This window comes from Triturus cristatus, chromosome 3_1 (assembly GCF_964204655.1).
Source record: "Triturus cristatus chromosome 3_1, aTriCri1.1, whole genome shotgun sequence".
Lineage (NCBI taxonomy): Eukaryota > Metazoa > Chordata > Amphibia > Caudata > Salamandridae > Triturus > Triturus cristatus.
The window spans coordinates 1,173,303,279-1,173,327,989 of record NC_140583.1 but is presented as its reverse complement, the minus strand read 5'-3'; positions in this window follow the sequence as shown (position 1 = coordinate 1,173,327,989).

The following is a 24,711-nucleotide window of genomic DNA, read 5'->3' as shown; positions in this document are numbered from 1 at the left end:
TTGGCCCTTAGAAGTGTGCAATGTGGCAGACATACATGCCCTTAGGGCATGTATGTGTGCCACATGTGCACACATGCAGGAATCAGGGGTGCAACAGGGTGTCACTGTGACACCCTGCCACCCTTGATTGTGCTCCCCCCATTACCGAATCGGTATTTACCGATTCGGTAATGGTAACTGGCTTCCCATTGATTCCTATGGGCCTACTGGCCCATAGGAATCAATGGGAAGCCAGTTACCATTACCGAATCGGTAAATACCGATTCTTAATTACCGACCAATACCGAATCGGTAATTTTTACCGACTAATTACCTACATAGCATTTACCACTTCATAAATACCCAATCGGTAAAATTCGGTATTTTTGACGTGGTAAATGTTAGGCTACCTACATAAGGCCCATAGTGATCACATGCTCCTCATGCAGGACATCTGGATACATACACACTGGCCCACACTAGCTCTCCCAGAAGGTCGAGAGGCATCTTTGCCCTTATCTGATGCAATAGCATGTTAATTTATGACTGCAATTTTTTTCAGGAATGCAGGAATTACTTTATTGTATCTGACGAGATGTATATAATGTCAGACAAAACTTTGTACACTGAGAGACTTTCCTCAGGCATATTCTGTCGAGACTCTCCCAGCCAGTTAATAAAACCACTTGTTCTTTTTTTACCAAACACCTCTTGTCTTTTTATTTCTTTAAGGTAAATTCATATCTGAGCAATACCAGCCACCCAAGCACAACACCAGCACAAATTAACACTGCCTTATTGTCACCACAGGCAGCATTAATGGAAAACGACAAAGTCACTCTGCCAACCAGTCACATCCAGCACCAATGTCTGGGGAAAAAACAGCAGCAAGTTCCAGGGCATGGGCGCACTCAGCGCTGTGAGGGACATCACACTGTAGAAACTGAAGTCAATGCACAGTTGTTTGGAGGACTTGAGGCACTTTGATTCAAATTCAGCATCTGCAACACAAGCAGATGAAACTCATGAACAGGAAGATGCTGCAATTCATTTAATTTGGATTTTATAAATGTGGGACACAACTGGCAACAATTCACATCAATGTTGTCAGCCTCACCACCACCATACAAGAATTATGCCAAAACATTGGGGCTGACTGTGCATATCAAAGGCTCGAGATCATAGCGCCATGGCTAGAATGGATGGCACAACAGATTCCATTGGTCATTTGGCCAATGCCACTTCCACCCAATCAAGGAGAACAGTTAACCTGCAGGTGGAAATGGGACACTTTAGTCGTAACGTTGCCAGGGACCTAGGGAAGATCGTGTCTGCAGTTGAAGTGCTACAAAATACACAGATAGCAGGTGGTGATGGAAATTCACCTGAGGATAGTGAGAACATCTCAAGTGTTAGCAGCGTGTCTGCCAGTGATGCACATGCCCTGCGACACAGCAGCAGCCTTACTCCCGCTGGAAAACAAGTAGGAGCAGGCCATGTTGGGCGTAGCCGCAGAAAGCAGTGATGGACAGATCATACTGTTAGGTAATATTGGCATGGTTGTACTTATTTTGGTGATGTCACCAACATTTGTTTGTACTTTAGTGACCACTTGGTTAACATACAGTTTACAACTTAAACAATGGATATAGTAGCCTGATATTAAAGGTTGTGTTACTTTGCTGCATTGATTCTGCTTTCATCATTTCAGTGAGAGTATTATCACATAGAACTTACCTTGAAAAGTAATTTGTTGCAATGTGATCCCGTCGGAGTCTCCCCTCCACAACTGTACTCTGGTCTCCAGGTTGCTGAAGAGATAGTTCAGGATCCTCATCTTTCTGAATCAATGTCCTCCATAGTGACGGGTAGTCCGCACCTGGTTGCTATGTTGTGCAACATGGTATAGGTTGCCACAATTTTGCAAGCTGTCTCAGGAACATGCTGTTGTCCACCTCCACTTTTGTAAAGGTACTGAAATAGTGATTTTAGCATGCCAAATGTACATTCATTCACCGCTCTGGTGCGTCGATGAGCAAGGTTGTAACACGTTTCATTTTGGTTTGCTGGGGCTAGGTATGGGGTCAGTATCCAAGGCCTTAACGCATATGCACTGTCACCTGTAAAAAAACATACGTGTGAGCATAACAGAACCTGAGATTTGACGGTCACAATCAAATGTGTTATGATGCAGCATCACATTGACTAATAAATAGCCATCCTCAAAATCCCCTCTTTCCAGGAGTTGCTTTATTCCACTGTGCCTTGTTTTAGTAATGGATGTCTCTTAGGTATTTTGCCACTATATCTGTGATTACATTATGTGCATACCATGCAACTTGGATATTAGAGTAATGTGTATTTTTCTTCTTCTGAAACAGGTCTTCTATATGAGCTGGAGAACAGATAAGAACATGTGTTCCATCTACGCACCCTAAGACATGAGGGAATTTGGCCACCCTGTAAAAGTTTAATTTTGTGCTTTGGATTTCCCCCTGCATAGGTATATGCACCTGTTGATGTTTAGGAGCATGGCATCTAGGAACTTGTGCATAAAAGTGACAGCAACTTTGTGACACCCCACCAGCAACAGTAATCATGCCCTTGTAGCTGCCCAAGGCCAAGAAGTGCAGTGAACACAATACTTGCACATGAGTGGAGATAGAACTGCTGCACTGCGCACTGCTTTCAAGGTGTGGTTTCAGTAATTCAATCAAATCTAATATTACTGCACTATTTAGCCTGAATGTTTCAAAGATTTCTGCCTCTATCTGTCACAAAATGGTAAGCCTGTTTCTAAAGATCCTCTCTTGTGTCCTCCTCCTCCGCTGAGCAGCCAGTAGTCGCATCCTCCTCTCAATCACATACTATGCAGCCTTTGTGGAAACCCCTGATGCATTATGGGCCACCTTTTATAGTTTGTACACAGTTGCCAACTGAAACGAATTAGTGCAATATAGCATGTGCAAATGGGCATTTTTGCTGCCAATCATTAATTGTGACAGCCTTGAACATAAGGTTTGCAACTTACAAATAACGATTCTGTAGTTGCAACTCGCCAAAATTGGTCACAAAAAATAGCAATTTGCAAATCACTCGCATCTCTATATTTTGTTAGCGAATGGCGTTCTTACATAACAAACCACCACTTTTTCAGTTGCTTACAAAGTCGCAAATCGTTCGTACATCAAGCCCTAAATTGCTTCCCTTTTCTTAAATGGAAAGCAGTGGCTGGACATTAGCTTATTGTGTTTATCTGAATTCTGAGTCTCTATTTGTCGCACGCATTCACTGAGATGCCTTGGACTGCTCACCCTTGCTACTTAAGGGTCATTTACGACAGAAGGATACTTGGCCCACCATAGTACAACAGACTTTAGCACACTAGTGCTAAAGAGGCTCGAACCACCACAGTTAAAGAACAATGGGCCAGATGTAGGTAAAATCAGTTTAGCGAGTTCTTGATAGCGATTTTTACCAAATCGCTATTAAGAAATCGCAAACCGCAATGTAGCAAAAAACTCGCAAATAATTAGTGAATCCCTAAAACTCGCTATCCTGAATACCGAATCGCAAATACCGATTCTGTATTTGCAAAATCGCAATTTAAAAAAATCGCAAATTAGCGAATCTGCTATTCAGGGGCTTCCTGATGACATCACATACAGGAAGTGGCCACACCCATGCTGTTTCTGAGTGTCTGAGGCTGTGGGCGAGGCAGAGAGCAGGAGCACACACCCAGGAGCAGCACGGGAGTGTTCAGGCAGACACCAATTGACAGGATGGACACACAGGAGAAGGGAAAGGAGCCTGCAGAAAGGAAAAGGAAGCACAAGTTTTTTTTTTTACAAATCTGTTTATTCAGGTTAGCAAATCAATGACATTACAGTTATGGACCTATAGAGCCTCAGCAAAAGCAGGCAAGTTCTGAACCAATCAGTCACTGTAAATCAGCATATAGGCTCATGGACCAGGGTCAAAACGGACTCGATAATTCTCGCCTCGGTACCTACTCTAACCAGGAACACAGTCGGCAACTCTGGGCATTAAGCTTGCCTCATCTATACAACGGCCCCCCACAGACGCCGAGGATGCCTGGTTTCACCTTGGAGATACCCAGAAAGGGACCATCTCACAGGGATAGCCAGGATGGGTTCCCCAGCGGTCTACAGCGCCGGGACGCCCCGTCGCTGGGGCAGCTGTGCGCTTTACAAGTCTACAACATTTATTTACATTTACATTTACATTTATATAAACAATTATTGTTTGTCTTTTACCCCCAAATCTACTTTTACGTAACCATAACCAAAACAACCAATGGTACAAACGGAAAGCAGCAGAGATAAAACATATTGCTCTAGCAATTGAGGAGCAAAACCTTCGAAGGAAGCATCACATATGCAGTAGTTGTATACAGCAGCAGAAAACACACCTATAGATCGGACCGCGGCACAGTGTAACAGGCGCGGGCTTACGCCCTGTAGTATACGGACTCCGGGACTAGCTATTCGCGGCATGCCACCCCCCAGACGACGGGGCCCTGCCTCAATCCCACCACCCACAGCCGGCTGCATCAAACTGCAAAATTGCCCAGAATTCAGCAGCACGGGCGAGTACCTCCTCTCAATCAACAGTGTCAACCCATATCGTCAGAGACCTCTCCAGACATCGAACGCGTAGAGTTGGGGGAGCCAGCCCTCTCCCGGGACCACTGCAGAAAGGGCTCCCAGATGTCCCTGGGCCGGGAAGCAACTGGCATCGTTTCCCAATAGCGTTCAAGTTGTGTGTTACCATATGTGACATCCTTCACCCACTCCGTAAATTTGGGCAGGGATCTGCGACCCCAGCGCACCGCCACTTGTCTCTTAGCATAGAGGAGCAATAGCGCATGTAATTTCCTAGTCTTTGGTGGAGTATCTTTATCATATCCTAGCAGTCCTCGGTGTGGAGACGGCGTATCGGCTCTAAGTAGAATTTGATTAATAGCAGTGAAGATGTTTAACCAGTATTCCTCTAGTCGTGGGCAGCTCCACGCCACATGTATAAAAGAAGCATTTTCGGCCCCACATTTCCAGCATGTGTCATCCTCCCTGAGACCCATGCGGTGTAGCGATCGTGGTGTACGATAGTACCTGTGTAAAAACTTGAAATGCACCAGGCACAACCTATAGTTAGGCGATAGTTCCTTTAGTTGCCCACAGCAGAAGGCCCACTGTTCTTCAGACAAAGGAGCCTCCAATTCCGCATTCCATGCATGCAGGGAGGGAGGCACAACGACAGGGGACTGTTCCTGCATACAGTTGTATAGCCTGGACACAAGTTTTTTGGGAGATGCTTTCGAGAGTAAGTTTTGTAATGCCTGGAGTTGTGGGGGCTCGTCCGGAAACTGAGGCCACAGTGCTTTACAGGATTCTTTAATCTTATGGAGAATAAAAAGGTCAGCTAAGGACTCAGGTGGGTTGACCTCTCTAACCGCGGGAGCCCTGAAGGTGCCATTGGGGTAAATGTCGGCGAAAGTATGCAGGGGCTTCCCTCTAATAACGACGTCCCCCCCTCTGTCCTGCAGGCAGGGCAATAATGGATTGCCCCGCAGGGGAATGGCTGGCGCATAAAGAAGAGGGAGTTTTGCCCTCCTCTGCAATTCCCGCCACGTCCATCTGAGCAGGGCCACCGTGTCCACATCTTTTGAGGGACGAGGCGACTTCCCGTACAATGCTACACTTAGGGGCAAGGGAGCCGCAACCGCCAGCTCCACCGCAACATGTGGCTGATAAGGAGTGGGAAAAACCCAGAAGTGCAGAAATTGTGCTTGCGCACATAGCGAGTATAGCGTCATATCCGGGGCCCCCAGTCCGCCCTGCCTCAACGGGAGTGTAAGCAGCGCCCAGGAGGATCTCGCCTGGCCCCCAGCCCAAACCAGCGTCAACAGCAGTGACCTCACCCGAGCGTGGAAATGTGCAGTCAGGGGCAACGGGAGATTTACGAATAGGTGTAAAAATTTTGGAAGGACCACCATTTTTCCTAGGGCTATCCATGCAACCAAAGACAGGGGGAGCTTGTTCCAAATTTCGATCTTCCCTTCCAGCCAGTCCACCGCCCTACCATAATTCAGAGTCCACAAATCGCTCAGGTTTCGGCTGATCCAGACCCCCAGGTACTTGACTGAGTCAGTTTCCCAGCGTAGGGGGTAGTCTGACATCACCTCCGATGTGGTATCCGTCAAAGGGAACGCGACAGACTTGGACCAGTTGATAGATACCCCTGCCAGGCCCTCGAAGCAGACAAACTCCCTCAGCAGTGGGCTCAAGTTCTCAGCGGGGTTAGTTACATACAGTGTGACATCATCCGCATACAGGGAAATCAGCAGGCTGCGAGAGCTGAAGCCAATGCCCCTTGCTGTGTGGTGTTGCCGGACCCGAGCCACGAGAGGTTCCATGGCAATAGCTAATAGTAGTGGGGACAGAGGGCACCCCTGTCTAGTCCCGCGGGAGATGTCGAATGGCTGGGAAATCAGCCCATTCACCCGCACTCGCGCCCTGGGAGCGGCGTATAGTAGCCTTATCAGGTTTATAAAGAGGGGGCTAAAACCCATCCTGCCAAGAATCCTAAACAGGCAGGGCCATTCCAGCGAATCAAACGCTTTCGTGGCGTCCAAGAAAATGACCGCCGCCTGTATGGAAGGGTGTAAATAGTGTAAGACTGAAAAGATCGTTCTAAGGTTGTGCGACGTGGCTCGGCCAGGGATAAACCCCGATTGATCAGGTAGCGCCACCATCGGCAACAAGGGCTGAAGCCTGTCTGCGATTAGTTTAGCGTAGATTTTAACATCTACGTTAATGAGGGATAGCGGACGGTACGAATCCAGCAGCTGGCAATCTTTGTCCGGCTTTAGCAACGTTATTATTAGTGCCTCGCGCATCGAGTCGGGCAGGGAGCCAGTCTCCAGGGCCTCAGCAAAGACAGAGTGGAGTCTGGGGGCCAGTTCTCCGACAGAGGTCTTGTAAAAGACTGTCGTCAGACCATCTGGGCCAGGGGCCTTGTGCGCGGGCATACTTTTTATCACCTGTGCGATATCCCGGGCAGTGAATGGGACATCCATATACCGACGGTGGAGGTCATTAAACCAGACGATGGCGATCGAATCTAGGAAGGCGTCCAGGGATGCCGGAGCGGTAGTCTGTCTGGAGGTATAGAGGGTCGAATAAAACTTTGAAAAAGTAGTAAGAACTGCTTCGTGCCCCAGCATGAGCGCCCCCTCACTATTTTTATGGAAGGTACAAAGTTGGACTGCGTGCTCGGAGATATGAGCCGCGCTAGGGTTCTACTAGGTCTATTCCCCTCTCCATATCTGCGTGCCTCCGCTTGCTTGCCCAGGAATTTCACCTCTCGTTGCGCCTCCTCGCTGAACTCCAGCAACTTGGCCTTCATCTGTACTGCCAGCTCGGGTGAAGGGTCAGTGCAGAACCGCACGTCCAACTCCTTTAATTCCCCCTCCAATTTGCTGAGAGTACCACGGATTGCTTTTAGGACACCTGCCTGTCTAGAGATGCACTGGCCGCGGATCACCGCCTTAAATGCGTCCCAGAGGACGGCCTCAGTAGTCACTGACCCCGTATTGTTGTCGAAATATTTCACGATGTCCGACCTAATTTCCTCAGTGAAAGCAGAGTCGGTAAGCGCATGAGGGGGCAAACGCCAGGAGAACGCACGAGCAGGGGCATCAGGTACTTTTGCCACCAACAAGCAAGGGGCATGATCTGAGAGCGACCTGGCCTGAATGTACACCCCCTCCACTCAGGATGCCACATCCGGCAAGACCAGCCAGTAATCCAGGCGGGACCAAGCCGCATGCTGACTCGTTATGCACGTCCCCACGGTATCAGTTGGGTGCCTTGATCTCCATACATCTGATAGCAACCCCTCCTCCATGATATCCAAGACAGCCTGACGAGCTCTAGTGTGCGTGGGCCCTCCTGCACCTCTACGATCCAACGCATCTGCAAGTACAACATTAAAATCTCCACCCAGGATGATTGTGGAACAATCCATTAACATGATCTGTGCCCATAGTGCTCTGAAGAAGTCGGGGTCATCCACGTTAGGTCCGTAAACGGCCGCCAACACCAGCTCCCTCCCCTGAAGCACGCCATGTGTGATAACGTATCGCCCCTCTTTGTCTAATAGAGTGTGGTGTTCTTTCCAGTCCAGCCCATTGCGTATGAGGATCGCCACCCCTCTAGCGTGTTTCAGTCTGGGTGAAGGAGTGGAGTTGACGTGCGTCTCCTGTAGAAAGCATATATCCACCTTATGTCGAGAGAGGAACCCATGCATTATGTAAATATCAATGGGGAGGGAATGAGAAGCAGTGATCCATCCGGCTTCCAATGGTAATGCAAAAAATCAAGTACTGGGAGAATGGATCACTTGTCCTGTGCTATCAGGGTCTAAGATCTTAGGAGTCTGTGTAAGAAAACCCTCATATGAGTACACAGGTCGGTGGCGGTGTATCTTGATTCTCCGCCTTCGTGTACTATCACAGCATCTTCATTGGGTTTCTTTTTGTTAGTATGCTGTCCTCCACCTGGAGGTAGACCAACTGATGTTACAGTAACGTCCAGGTATCAAAAAAGGAGAGGGATGTGCAAAGTGCTCATAAGTGGTGAGGTTAAAATTCCCTACTCAACTCTAAAAACTGAATTTTTTTTAATGAGAACAAGAGTGGAGTGGGAAATTAAAATAAAAGTGATGTTGCTATAGACAGAGTTAGTAGTCTATTACATCAGTGGATGAGGTCTGTGAATAAGGTCAACATGTTTCAGCCTTCTCGTGTATTCTTGAGGCTTTCGTCAGGACCAAAAAGTAAAAAGGGGGGGCCCGTTCTGCCGCCTTTTGGTGTGTGATCAGGTGATCACAATTATGTTAATTCTTTTGGAGAGTTGTTGACTCTGTAATTTAAACAAAATTGTAATTATTCTACCCTCTTTGCAGCATCGATAATACAGTGGCCATTCGTCCTATATCAATGATGGGGCTGTGACAGTGATAATGTAATAATTATCGTGCTTCCAATTAAGCACTTCGAATAGGAAATTTACGCGCTAAAAACAACTGAGCAGTCAAGGAGAGACTGGCATGTGGGCTACAAGAAGAGGAAAGTCATGAGATTCACTGGATATCTTGATTGTGGTAGCACTTGTATGGTGTCATAATTTGAGAGTACACACGCTTTGGCATGAATGAGCTGTCGGTCGTCACTGATGGTTTGAATGTACTTATGGGGGTATATCTAATTAAGTGACATTAGTCCACTAGTTCTACGTGTGTTGAGCGCTCGTATTTTTCGCCTTTAGTTAGATGGCAAGAGCAGTCTGTGTTTATCGTATTTTACGGAGGAGCGCATATTCGACTGTTGAAACTAACAAATAAATTGATAGTTCGCTTTATTCGTAAGCGTCATAATTTACATCGGTAGTGTATATTTACAGTGAACAAAGAGGCGCGTACATTTAACCCCTGAACAGAACAAACAGTCAATTAATTTATCCGCCAATTCGTAAGGATCAACATTCCCAGATTAGTATGAGTATAATAATTCTCTCTATTACCTTGCTCAATGTCTTGTATGAGCTTCCTCAGGACTTCAGAGATCAAGAAACCTGTTCCTGTAAGGTTAAATGTTAATTAGTTGGGTGCTCTTACCGCGTTAATCTTCTGTCTCGTGGTAGCGAGTAGCAAGGGCTTACCGGTTCTTCATCACGCATTGCTTGTGCTGACTCAGATCGCCGTGTCCCGGTTAACGCGGGGCCGCGTATCCGTCGTTTTTACCTGTTTGGGGTTAGAAACTAAGGAGAGACTCTCATTCCTGCATCTGGTTGGCAGAGCGGTTGGCAAAGGTCTTCATTGTTGAAAGAAAAGACTATGGTGCAAGATATAAGTTGGCATAGACCATGTTAGTGGTTAAAGAGGAATAATTCATTATAAAACAAATCAATAGTTCCAGAATAAGCGATACGTTTAAAAATAATTGGTATAAATGTGATCGCTTGGTAAAGGAGGGATGAAATACTCCGAGGTTTATTTTCAAAAGCTTATTTTCAAAAGTTATCTAGTGTCATTATGAAGGAGTATTATTTTGTTTTTCTCAGGTTGTTATTCAATACTTATTTATTACTGAGACTATTCTTTTTGCAGGTGATGACGTGATGTAGGAAACCTGGATGGTTTCTATCGTCTTCTCTCGGACTGGCATCTGATTATATCCTCTCATTCATGATGTCACGCCAGTGTATGCCATGGGATAAAATCATTCAATCCTTCAATATCTGTTTTGAGGCGATGTACCCAACGCTGTTCTTTTTCGAATAAGATGCGTTCAGCATTGTTTGTTGTTACTGAAAGGGTTTCTAGTACTACCCACCTGAGATCTTCTGAATTGTGGTTATGCTCAATGTAATGTTTGCTCATTTTTGTTGTTGCTCTCTTGCAGTTCACGTTGCTCTTGTGTTCTCCTATGCGGAGCTTGACTTTACGGCATGTCATACCAATGTATTTCTTTTGGCATGGGCAGGTGATCATGTATACCACGTGGCTAGTACTAGAAAGCTTTTGAAAATAAACCTCGGAGTATTTCATCCCTCCTTTACCAAGCGATCACATTTATACCAATTATTTTTAAACGTATCGCTTATTCTGGAACTATTGATTTGTTTTATAATTAATTATTCCTCTTTAACCACTAACATGGTCTATGCCAACTTATATCTTGCACCATAGTCTTTTCTTTCAATAATGAAGACCTTTGCCAACCGCTCTGCCAACCAGATGCAGGAATGAGAGTCTCTCCTTAGTTTCTAACCCCAAACAGGTAAAAACGACGGATACGCGGCCCCGCGTTAACCGGGACACGGCGATCAGAGTCAGCACAAGCAATGCGTGATGAAGAACCGGTAAGCCCTTGCTACTCGCTACCACGAGACAGAAGATTAACGCGGTAAGAGCACCCAACTAATTAACATTTAACCTTACAGGAACAGGTTTCTTGATCTCTGAAGTCCTGAGGAAGCTCATACAAGACATTGAGCAAGGTAATAGAGAGAATTATTATACTCATACTAATCTGGGAATGTTGATCCTTACGAATTGGCGGATAAATTAATTGACTGTTTGTTCTGTTCAGGGGTTAAATGTACGCGCCTCTTTGTTCACGGTAAATATACACTACCGATGTAAATTATGACGCTTACGAATAAAGCGAACTATCAATTTATTTGTTAGTTTCAACAGTCGAATATGCGCTCCTCCGTAAAATTCGATAAACACAGACTGCTCTTGCCATCTAACTAAAGGCGAAAAATACGAGCGCTCAACACACGTAGAACTAGTGGACTAATGTCACTTAATTTGATATACCCCCGTAAGTACATTCAAACCATCAGTGACGACCGACAGCTCATTCATGCCAAAGCGTGTGTACTCTCAAATTATGACACCATACAAGTGCTACCACAATCAAGATATCCAGTGAATCTCATGACTTTCCTCTTCTTGTAGCCCACATGCCAGTCTCTCCTTGACTGCTCAGTTGTTTTTAGCGCGTAAATTTCCTATTCGAAGTGCTTAATTGGAAGCACGATAATTATTACATTATCACTGTCACAGCCCCATCATTGATATAGGACGAATGGTCACTGTATTATCGATGCTGCAAAGAGGGTAGAATAATTACAATTCAATTTTGTTTAAATTACAGAGTCAACAACTCTCCAAAAGAATTAACATAATTGTGATCACCTGATCACACACCAAAAGGCGGCAGAACGGCCCCCCCTTTTTACTTTTTGGTCCTGACGAAAGCCTCAAGAATACACGAGAAGGCTGAAACATGTTGACCTTATTCACAGACCTCATCCACTGATGTAATAGACTACTAACTCTGTCTATAACAACATCACTTTTATTTTAATTTCCCACTCCACTCTTGTTCTCATTAAAATTTTTGCAGTTTTTAGAGTTGAGTAGGGAATTTTAACCTCACCACTTATGAGCACTTTGCACATCCCTCTCCTTTTTTGATACCTGGACGCTACTGTAACATCAGTTGGTCTACCTCCAGGTGGAGGACAGCATACTAACAAAAAGAAACCCAATGAAGATGCTGTGATAGTACACGAAGGCGGAGAATCAAGATACACCGCCACCGACCTGTGTACTCATATGAGGGTTTTCTTACACAGACTCCTAAGACCTTAGACCCTGATAGCACAGGACAAGTGATCCATTCTCCCAGTACTTGATTTTTTGAACCCATGCATTAGCCTAGCCTTTTTGTAGTCCCCGAGTCCTCTAATGTTCCACGTCAATAACCTAACGCCTACCATCCCGCTGTCCGTTCCGCGTCGTATCCACCCTGCCGCTGTGTCGCATAATGTATAGCAACCCTAGTGTACATCCTGTGCAAAGAATAGCGCAGTTCCCTGTTAATCTTTGAGAGAGCACATCCATCGTACCAATTCATAAATAACATTAAACATCTCAACCCCCCCCCACCCCCCGCCCTCACCAACCCCCCAATCAGGTTGTGACAAATCCCCACCATAGACACGCAAAACGTGTTGGCAACTTAAACACAAAAACAATGGGAGACACCCCATGGGGCGTGGTGCTCCAAGCGTACACCCCTGTTTGCACAGGGTGGCTGCACTATAACAGTCCCTTCACAACACCAGCGTCGACCACCTCACACAGTTCACAGCCCACACCCCGGAGGGACAGTACGATGTAAGTTCATCCCAGAAACAGAGCGCAAATACCAGGGGCAGTTACACCGCGCCCTCCCATAAACTAAAAACAGGGCCACAAGAGCAACTGTGGGTGGGAAGAGGCTGGTAATGAACCAACAGTGGAAGATACCCTATGAGGATATGACACGCCGCACATTCTCAACTGGGTCAGTCATTGTCACTCAGACGTCCGTCTCCCACCTCCACACGTGGCGACGTCCGTCTCGCCCCAGCACCACCAAGATGTTTAGCAAACTTCAACGCCGCCTTGGAATCCATGAAGTGATGTGTGGTACCCTTGTGCGTCACCCTCAGCTTCGCTGGATATAACAATGCGTATTGGACGTTAGCCTGAAGCAGCAGTTTTTTAGCAGGTAAAAATTCCTTCCGGGCGGCCTGCACCGAGGGAGTGAAGTCAGGGTAAAAGGAGATGTTATTGCCTTTGTGCGTGATTTTACCCTTTTCACGAGCCAGGCGTAAGATGAGGTCTCTGTCCTGAAAATTCAGGATCTTGACTAGAATGGGGCGCGGTGCCGCCCCCACCGGCGTTTTTTTCCCAAGCGATCTGTGCGCCCTTTCAACAGCGAACACCGGGGAGAGCGCGGGGTCAAAGATTTCGTGGAGCAGTTCAGACACGTACACTTCCATTCTGCCAGTGTTCGTCTTCTCCGGGATGCCCGTAATGCGGATGTTGGATCTTCGAGATCGTGCTTCTAAATCATCTGTTTTGGCCCGGAGGAACTCCAGTTCTTTTTCTACAGACGTAAGTTGTTTCTTGGTATCTTGCTGGAACTCGCAGCATTCTGTATGCTTGGTCTCCAGGCAGTCTAGCCTGGTTTCGTGCGAGTCCACTTGCTGTTTGACAGACTCCAGCTGTGAGGACATGGCGTCGAGTTTGGCATCTATGCTCTTGAGGCTCGATCGAACCTCCATCATCAGTGCCCGGAAATCGCCATCCGACCCTGCCCCCTGCGAGGAAGACTCCGCCGACTCCAGGTCCGCCGCCTGTTGTTTAGCCTGGCGCTTGTGGTCGAAAGTGAGCTTAGGCTGTTTTGCATCATTTTTCCCCCCCATTTCGATGGCCCAGGCTCGTTCACGTATGGGAGGGCGCCTCAAGCACAGCCACGCATCAATGCCAGGAAGCTGCTTATCCAGTCGGTAGTGCCAAAGGCAGCGGCTGGGACCCCAGGGGTCCAACTCCCACTTCTCACGGTCGCTGCCCAGTCGCCACCAGGCCACCTGGGGCACAGCGTGGAGCCACAGGCGCCACCGGCGTCGGCGATGAGGGTATTGCAGCAGCGAAGTTCTCACGCAAGCAGGCACCAATCGCCAGCGGGGCCTCCGCAGGCGCCCCAGCGCTGAGTGTCTTAGGGTCGGCTACGTGCAGAGCCACCTTCCCTCAGCATCCACACCTCTGCAAGCTCGGGGATTCAGGTACAATGCTGCCGCACCCCCGTCGGTCGACCTCCACACAAGTACCGCCGCCCCAGCGCAGCCTTTCCCCGGTGCTTCAACTCACAGTGGTGTCCTCAGCTGGGCAGCCTGCAGCCTGTAGATGTGTCCGTCATGCCCCTCGCGTCCAGCACCGGGATTCTGTGCAGCGCAGCACACGAGCCACGCGCCTGAAACGCCGTACCCAGGGTGGGGCCAGAAGTGTCACCTCACCATCCAAGCCCAAGCCGGGCGTCAACAAGGTTCAGTCCCAAGTCCACATAGAGCCGGTACCAGGGTCGTGTGTCACACCAATTGCGCAGCCGGCGCGAGCCTCAGCAGAGCACCATCAGCGCAGCTATTGTCTTCAATTCACAGCTCCGACACCCACCAGGAGCGCTTAATATGGGCGTTGCAGTCTCTCGGCGCCCCGTAGTCTCACCCGCATCTGCGCCGCGTTGCAGGGCCAGCCGCCAGCCAAGGGGGGCGAGCCGCATCCACGCACCCCTCTCCCTTCACCCGTCCTTGGGCTGCAGATCGCGCACGGTGGCCCCCCCGGCAGCAGCCGCCCTCACGAGCTCACCTCCGGTGGTCACCGACTCCCTCCGCAGTGTGTTCGCTTCGACGTGGGGTCACCTCTAGGCCAGCTCAGGCGGATCTCTACCGCAGCCAGTCGCCATCTCATCGCCAATGGTACACACAAAATGGCGGCCGCGCCGTCCGGGTCTCCCCTACCCGGGCCCGATGTATGCAGCCGCGCTCGCGGCTCCCCCAGTCGGGAAGGTAGAGATCAATGTTTCAGCCCAGCGCATAGTAGTTCCACCGGTTCCGTTCTCTTCTGACCCGCGTTTATGGCTCAGCCTGTAGTCTGCGGCGCTATGCTTCTCTTCCGGCCTGGTCAACCCCGGACCACAGTATCTGTTCCCGCCCGCCTCCGGCAGCCATGGAGGCGGGCTTCCGCTGCGGTATTCACTCGGGCAGGGCGTCCGGGTTCACAGCTCGGTCCTCTGTCCTCCAGCAGCCACCAGAGTCCGAGTGGTGAGGCACTGGGGCTCCCGCTTCCAACTGGTGTGCGGTTCGAGTCGCTGTGTGCGTCCAGCGCAGGATTTTGACAGGATTAATAAGTGCAGCCGGCAGAGCTCACTCACAGAGCGGCCATCTCGCTGCCCGGTTGGCCACGCCCCCCAGGAAGCACAAGTTTAGTGAAAAGGAATTGGAGGTCCTGATTGAGGAAGTGGTAAAGACACATGACCAACTATTTGGCAAGAAACCGCTGCATGTACCAACATCGCAGAAGAGAAAGATCTGGCTGGAGATACAAGCCAAGATCAGTGCCATTGGGGTCACACAGCGCTCCTTCGACGACCTGAAGAAGCACTGGTATGACATGCGCTTCAGGGCGAAGGAGAGGATAGCAGACAGGCTGAAGCAAGACAGAGACAGGTGGTGGACCATCCACAGAGCCTGCAACAACACCCCTGGATGACTTGGTGGAGTCCACCCTCCAGCCTGAGAGCATAAGTGGCGTACGAGACGTGGATAGCTCAGCCCGAGACAACACCAGGCAAGGTAAGATGCATGCACAGCCTGTCCTGAACCCTCACCCTCCCCAATCCCCAATCCACATTCCCCCATGATCAAGTTAGAATTCCACTCCAGTCCACATTTTGATAACAACCAGCAATGCATCATGGGAGATGTAGTCCCAAAACTCATATAGCATAGCAGTGACATTTGTGAACACAATCGCAGGGGCCTCACACCAGTCAATAACCAAGCTGAGAACTGTTAGTGTGAACAGCAAATCATGTAAATTTAAGGTAATACAAATGCTCCAAAGAAAGTCAGTAAATGGACATCTTGTATCCACAGGCGAACCTGCCCCACAGGCAGAAGAGAGGGAGACACATGAGGCACCTGGGCAACAACATATTGGGGAGGAAGAATCGCAGACAGCTACAGATGTCACACCTACACCACCACCAAGACCTAGGAGGTACACTGTGAAAACACTACAGGAGATGGAGGGGGGAGTGGAGCAGACCCCGGAAGCTCCACAGACCATGCCCGAAGAGCCAGCACAGTCACCCATGCAATGTAGCCACACCAGTGGTCTTTAACACAGACCAACGCCACCAAGTCTGTATGAGCAGGGTGAGGAATCCAGTGGCTTTGCGGGTCTTGAGGGCACCATGGAGAAGGTGCAGCGGCTACAAATGAAAACAATGAGATTAATGCAACAGCAGCTGGTGTCTTTGAACAAGAACATAAGGGACATCAAGGAGGACATCAATGAACTGAACACTACTGTTGCTGAGGGTCATAGGGCCAATGCAGAGTGCATGAGGGACATGGCTGTGGCAGCTCAGCCGTTATGCAGCAACATGTAGAGTGAACGTGGTGCAAGGCGCTGTGAAAAACAGCGCATGAATGGGTACACAAAGGCAGTCAACTGCCTATGCAATGCTACAGCTGTCTTGAGCAGATGAACAGTTGCCATGCAAGTGGAAATGGCCCACTGTAGCCAGGATGTTGCTAGGGAGTTGGTGCAGGTCACCAGTGCTGTTGAACTGCTCCAGACAGCCAAAAAAGCTGCCACAGGGTCTGGGGATGGTGGAGACAGTGAGGAGGTCACCAGCCGCAGCAGCATTACTACACCTTTCGCTGAGCCCAGACAGCCTAGTGTAAGGCAAGGGCCATCAGCAGAACAATCGTCAAGGGAGGGAAGTGTGCACACTGAGCGAAGCACTGCTGGGCGTGGGCGCAGGAAATAAGTCCATGCTGTTGCTGGCATTTGCTGATGGGTGAGGTATCCCATGTGACCCAGTGAAAGTGCTGACATGCCATGATGGGCAACTCAAGGTCAAGGCACACAGAGGCCAGTATTGTGAGGCGGTGTGCATACATATTGCCTGATGTAAGGACAATAAAACACCGTTACACAAATATCAGTATCGGCTTTGTGTCATTACTTACTTAGAAATAGTTGTGTGTGATTTCAGCACGTCTGTGTCTCCCATCTGCGGCTCCTACAACACCTGCTGCTCTGTTATGTAGCCGTGGCCATTCCTCATCCTCTGAGTCTGAATCTGTGATTTCCACTGAGGTTCCCTTCTTTGTGGCCAGGTTGTGTGGCATGGCACAGGTAGCAATGATTTTGCAGCATATCTCTGGGCGGTACTGCTGTGCACCTCCACTTTTGTGGAGGCAGCGGAACCTGCTCTTCAGGAGTCCAAATGTCCGCTCCACCACATTCCGCATAGACTTATGGGCAGCATTGTATCTCCTCTAACTTGGGGTAGTTGGGTTGAGAAATGGGGTGAGTATGAATGCACGCACTGCATATGCGCTGTCACCTAAATGGGAAAGGATGAAACATCAATCACAGGCAACTACAGATACATCCAAGGTATACATCAGAGTGTGTCACCTGCATTTACTTAGCAAGTATCAGTGAGAAGTTGTCCTGGCATATGCTGGTCACTAGTTATAGTGGCCACCTTGCACCAGTCCAATTCGACTCTTATGGTAGATAGGTTTAAAACAACCTTTTAAAGAAAGCTATCCTAGTGGTAGCTGTGGAGAGCAGCCTTCAGGCTAAGTCTCAGAGGAATGTAAAGCAGCATGTTTTACCTTATAACCTCTTGAATTACCAAATGAAAGGACACCACACAGGTATATATATAAAATATATATGTATTTATTACTAGACACACTCTACTAATCTCTTTATGAGATTAGAAGTCAGGAACATATGCAAATATCAACGTTTCACAATAAGTTCAGCACAAATATGCCTGGGGCCCTAGGGGCGTACCAGACCATATACTAAAAAAGAGGTTTAGGAATGTCGACTTGCAAGGGGACAAGGCCTAGGGCCTGTAGAATCGCTGGGGCTTCACTAATCCACCCAAGGCAGGTAAGTAAGAGACCCAAGGGAGACACGTGCAGTGTGAGAACACAGCCGCGGGTTCCCTATTGATTTCAATGGAGCAAGTCGCAGTTGGATTTTTAAAGTTTTAGGGTACTTCGGGAGAGTCTAAAAGCAAGCCACTTACAAGGTAAGTAATTTGAGGGCCAACACACACTGGAGCACCGGTGTGCACGAGTTATCTCACCCACGGAAGCCGGGTGCCTAGGTGTCTTTTGGTGTTGGGTCGCGTCGTCGTTTTCTATGGAAGCCGATGAAGATTTGCTGCTTGTCAAGACTGGAAAAGTGTCCGGTGGAATCCAAGGCTGGATTCAAGATGAAGAAGACCTGAAAACAGAAGGGACAGTGTTCACAGTCACTTGCCAGTGACCCGGGGCCAGGAAGATGGATGCCCACGGTAGTCGGGTGATTTCAGGTGATCAAGGGAGTTTTGACTCTTCAGCCACGAGGTCCAGGAAGTATTGACGATGAAGAGGAGCTGCATTAGGAGTGTGCCATGATGTCTGCAGCTTACTGAGGTGTCGGCAACCAGATTGGAGCCAACAAGCCTTGGCAACAGCAAGTCTCATGGAAAATGAAGAAAGTCAGCGGTGCAAACCAGCAAGGTCTGAGGGACTCACCCAGCAAGGGTAAGTGAGGGCAAGCCTGGAGGAACCAGGGGAGCTCTTTGGTTTGATGAGAAAGTCTTCAGGGGACCCACAAGCCAACGGGCACGGGATCGCGAAGACGCCTCATGAGGATTCACTTCACAGGAGCCCACGGTCACTCAAGATGAGGTAGGCCTCTGGTTTTCGAAGGAAATTCTGCTGGAGGATTGGGCCACACGTGGTCTAATGCACAAAATCATAGAACATCATGAAGGGGTTGCACTCGACAATAGTGCACGGTACCCGGGTATTGCTGCTCCTCGTCATTCGTGGGGTCCACTCACCTCAGCTTTGCTGGGGACTCACAATGGCCGGCAAGAAGTCAGGAAATCTACTTCCAGGGCTGCAGGGACTTTGGACTCCAGCGGGAGCAGGAAAGTTTGCGACCGTTGATTCAAGCTTTTGGTGCCTGCCAAGCAGGGGAGTCACTCCTTGACTCCAAGGGAGATTCTTCAGTCTTCCAAAGGTGGTGGAACGTCGAAGGGCCAGGATTCTTCTTGTAGAGCGTCGTCCAGGGATATCTGATTTGCAATGGCAAGGTTTCCCTATCTTATATTAAAGGTAGGGGAGGGACTAGCTCTATGACCACTCCCCTGGGAGGGTCAGTGTAGGGGGTGATTACACCCACTTCCCTTTGTCCAGTTTCGCGCCAGAGCAGGGACAGGTAGCCCCTGAACCAGTTTGAGCTGGCATATGCACAGAGGAGCCTACTGTTCCCCAGTGCAAGACTTCAAAGCACTCTAGGAGTGCACCCACCCTGCCCCAATACACTAAATCCTGTCTGGAAGGTGGTGACACCTCCCTGTGACAGGATGCCTATTGTTGGGCTTCCTCCACTGCGAGTTTCGGTCAGCAGCAGGAGGGCAGCCCAGTGTCTGTGCTGGTGGCATCCATTTTGTGATGCCAGGGCTCTTTCAGATTTCTACAGTGTTTCCACAGTAGGCACATATCGTCCCCTCTAGAAGGGTGGGATCATACTCCCACACCAGTTACTGGAGTGGGGGTATGATTCCAAGTTGTTTGACACCAAATACGACATGTTTTGATGCAGTCATTCCAAAGTTAGCATTTACCAGGAGGTTATAATGCACTTAAGAGTATAAGGTTTAACCGCATCCACAAATAGCCACAGAGAATAGACTCTGCCAGCTGCAGAGAAGCCCTGCTCATGCAGAGGCACCCCTCACATTGTAAACTAAGCACCCTGCCCTCAGGATTGATAGGGCCTGCCTTAGGGGTGTCTGATTTTATATGTGTGTGTATGGGAGATATAGGGAACCTATACCTCAGTGAGGAGTGCTAACACTACCTCACCCAGGCTGCAGTAGCAGGCCAGTGGTGTCAGCTTTAGTCTGCTTCCCAGGGGTGGCATAATACATGCTGCAGCCCCTGGTAGGCCTGTGAAGTACCTATGCCCTTGGTACCTAAGGTACCATATACTAGGGGCTCATTAGGTACCACAGTATCCAATGACTAGTGCATCTAATATGCACTCCAAGTCGTTTAGAGAGAACAGAGAGACTGGGGCCCTGATTAGCAGGGACCCAGCCAGACTATGGCCAGAAACCAGTGTTAACATAAAAAAAAAGTGGGGGAATCATAAGTGCAGATCCTACTCTCCTACAGTATCCTTCTCCAAATTCTCGCTCAGTCAGACATGTATAGATTCCACTATGACTGAAGATGTAGGAGCCATGCGTACTTCCTAGGAATTTTGCTCCTATATCAGTTATGATGTGTGACGCATCACAAATGACCTGGACGTTGATTGGATGATATGATTTTCTGTTCCGATATACGTACTCAGTAGCAGAGGAGGGACAGATAGAAATATGTGTCCCATCAATGCACCCAATGACATGTGGGAATTGAGCCATCTGATAGAAATCCATCTTGGTCTTATGCAGTTCCTGTTGCGTGGTGGGAAACTGGATGTAATGGTGCACTTTTTGAAGCATGGCATCCAGGAAGGTGTTGAGGAAGCGTGACAGGCAACTTTGTGAGACCCCTCCAGCTACAGCTATCACCCCTGGTAACTACCTGATGCAAGTAGGTGCAGGGAATACAGGACCTGCACATGTGGTGGAATTGCGTGCGCCCTGCGTCTCTGATGCTCCAGGATTGGATGCAGGTCACGTATCAGGTCTAAGATGGTAGTGGAGTGAAGCCAGTACCTCTCGTGTATTTCTTCTTCTGTCAGTTCGAACAGGGTAATGCACACTCTGTATATGCGTTCCTGTCGCCTCCTCATCCTCTGTGCTGCTGCTTGCATCTGCATCCTCCTTGCTATGACATACAGGGCTGCCATTGTGTGAAAAAGGATGCATTCTGGGGCTGTGCTTATGCAGTGCATTTGGTTACCACCTGCTTTGAGTTGGTGGTAATTTGGGACTCGCAAATTATGATTTCGGATGAAATCGCTATTTGCGATTCTTCATACATTTCTTTACAATTTCTTATTTGCGATTTTGAAACTTGTGAGACGCAATTTGGGGCTCGTAGGGTAAATTCGCAATATAAAGAATCGCAAATTGACTTTTCTGGTTTCTTGCGATTCCTTATTTTGCAATTGGATTTTCCGCTCTCTACATTGCACAGAGCTATTTTGCGGTTGCAAACATTGAAATTCTGCAAATTTCAGCGTTTGCGATCGCTATTTCGCTTCCTACATCTGTCCCAATGATCCCTGTTTGCGCTGTGGCCCTTTGAGAAGGTTCTGAGAGTGCTGGTGTAGCTCAACATGACCAACAGGCACAAATTAACACCATTTGGGACTGATTGATTTGGTACCTTTTGAGTGTATCGCTTGCAAAAACATTCTGAGACTCATGTATTATTCAAAGAGAGACACAGGATCTCTCCGCCCAGAACACTGACATTAACTGAAATATATTCACTCTCTACAAGGGTTTGGCCAATGTGCACCAACGTAAGACATGCAATTTGAGAATATAACTTTAATGCCATTTTGTCTGTTTTTGAACACCGTTATCCAAAGAGGACTTTTTCTGTCTATGGAGAGGACTCATTTTAGGTTCTCTCAGAATGCCATGGCTGGGTTGCTGGTAAATGGTTGGCCTTAGGTTGCCTTAGGCAAAGATTACAAGTTGCAGGATGAACTCATGTCCCTGTGCAAACAGGAGTTTGAACACACATTGGAATTAGAAATTATGTGATAATCATTACATCCTCACAGTTTTCTGCTGATAGATTCTGACCGGTCAAACGTAGCACAATTATAAAACCAATACAGAATTTGGTTTATTGAATGCTAAACCAGCATGTTATGCTCCATTTTCAAATTGAACACTTAGAATGGCATATATTTAAAAAAAACTGGCACATTGCTCATCCTGGGGTAGCAGCATTTACTGGGTGGGGTAAGTACCTCACCCTATTCTGCACAACTCGTAATCAGAGCCCCATGCCCAGAGAGAGATGTCTGGTTCAAAGAAGGATGACAGAATAGTTGCATACTATAACAATAGTTAAAGAGGTGTAAGATAATTTTTCTCTTGATCTGAATGATCGCTGACACTGACTTCGATGCTACACATCAGGTGGTTCTATAAAAGAGTTAGGGAAAATTGTGAACTCCATTGCTGAAATGGTTAAGCAGCAGCCCACAACTGAAGATCATTGTGCCTAAGAAGGTTGTAGAAAGCTATCTCTGTATATACTATACCAAGGTAAGGTATGGTGTGCACAGAGTCCAGTGGATCCTCAAAGGTAGGCAGAGGTTAAAGTAGAGGTTAAAGTAGACAGTACCTTATTCCCTATTTGTGATAGTTAGGCCTGTAGTTTTCAGGGCTTTTAAAACCTTCCCCAGGTGGATGAGGTGATCCTGTCAGGTGGAACTAAAGACAGCAATATCATCAAGATATGCTGCACAAAAGGCCGCCAATCCAGCAAGGACTTGGTTCACTAACCTTTAGAAGGTGGCAGGAGCATTCTTTAAACCAATGGGCATAACGGTACACTGATAATGGCCATCAGGTGTGGAGAATGTTGTTTTCTCTTTGGCTCCTGGTGCCATGCCAATCTGCCAGTACCCTGCAGTCAAGTCAAATGTACTAAGAAATTTGGCTACCCCCAATTTGCCTAGCAACTCACAAGCCCTTGGGATAAGGTGAGCATCTGTCTTTGTGACAGAGGTGAGTCTTCTATAGTTCACACAGAACTTAATTTCTCTTTTTCCACCCTGTGGATAAGGTTTGGGGACTAGAACCACTGGGCTGGCCCAGAGGCTTTCAGAGAGTTTAATAACCCCTAATTCCAGCATCTTGCTGACTTCAGCTCTAATGCTTTCCTTAACTTGGTCAGACTGTCAATAGATTTTGTTTTTGACAGGACCCCAGTGTCTACATAATGGGGACATCAGTTCGTCTGACCTAGGGTCAAAGAAAAGAGCTTAGCATACTGCTGTAAGACCTGCTTACAGTCAGCCTGCTCATGGCAGTGAGGGTGTCTGAATAGACCACTCCATCCACTGACCCATCTTTGGGGCTGTAAGAGAGAAGGTCAGGGAGAGGTTCACTCTCTGTCTCCTGATCCTCATAAGTAACCATCAGCATGGTTATGTCTGCCCTGTCATGTAAAAGCTTAAGGCGGTTCACATGGATCACCTTTTTGGGGGTCCTGCTTGTGGCCAGGTCTACCAAGTAGGTGACCTCACTTTTCTTTTCTAAGATGGGGTAAGGGCCTGGAGGGCCCTTGATGCCACAGACTCCAAAACCCACACCTTTTGCCCTGGTTGGAATTCCACCAGTACAGCTTTTTGGTCATACCAGTGCTTCTGGAGCTCTTGGCTGTCATCAAGAATTTTGGAAGCTTTTTCCATGTACCCTGCCATTCCGGACCTTAGGCCTAGAACATTGTCCACAGTATGCTCTTTGGGTTCCTGGAGAGGTTTCTCCCAATCCTCTTTAACAAGACAGAGTGGTCCCCTAACAGGATGGCCGAACAAGTTCAAAGGGGGGAAAACCCTACTCCCTTCTGAGCCACCTCTCTGTAGGCAAAGAGCAAGCATGGCAAGAGGACATCCCATCTCATTTTGGGTTTTTCAGGGAGCCCCATGATCATGCCCTTCAATGTCTTGTTGAACCTTTCAACAAGACCATTGGTTTGTGGGTGATAGGGTGTAGTAAACTTGTACTGCACTCCACACACTTTCCACATGTGTTTGAGGTATGCAGACATGAAATTTGACCCTCTGTCTGACACCATCTCCCTAGGAAACCATACCCTGGTAAAGACACCCATGAGGGCCTTGGCTACTTCAGGAGCTGTTGTAGTCCTAAGGGGAATTGCTTCAGGATACCTAGTGGCATGATCCACTATAACTAGTATGAATTTGTTTACTGATGCTGTGGGAGGTTCAATTGGACCCACTATGTCCACACCTACCCTTTCTAAGGAAACCACAACCACTGGTAGTGGAATGAAGGGGGCCTTTGGGTGTTCACCTGTTTTGCCACTGGCTTGACATGTGACACAGGAGCTGGCAAACTCTTTTACTTTCTGGGACATCTGGGGCCAGTAAAAGTGGCTGACTACCCTTTCCCAAGTCTTGGTTGGCCAAGATGCCCAGCTAGGTGAATATCATGAGCCAAAGTGAGTAAAATCTCTCTGTATATTTGAAGCACTAATACTCCCCTAGTGGTGCCAGGGTTGGGGTCTCTGATCTCCCAATATGCTCTGTGGTTACCAGTCATCTCCCTTTTCCTGGACAGCAGCTTGCTGCCTCAGGCCTTCAAGAGTTGGACAGGTCTGCTGTCCAAAGCACAGCTGTTCCCTAGAGAGTCCCCCTGGTCCTTAGAGTTCAGCCAGGTAAGGGTCAAGTTCCATGGGCTCAATTCGCTCTAGTGCTTCCAAGCCCTCTCCCTGAGGAGAGGAGTCCTGAACGTTTTGCTGTTCAGAATCTGTTTTCCCAGTCTTCCTACCT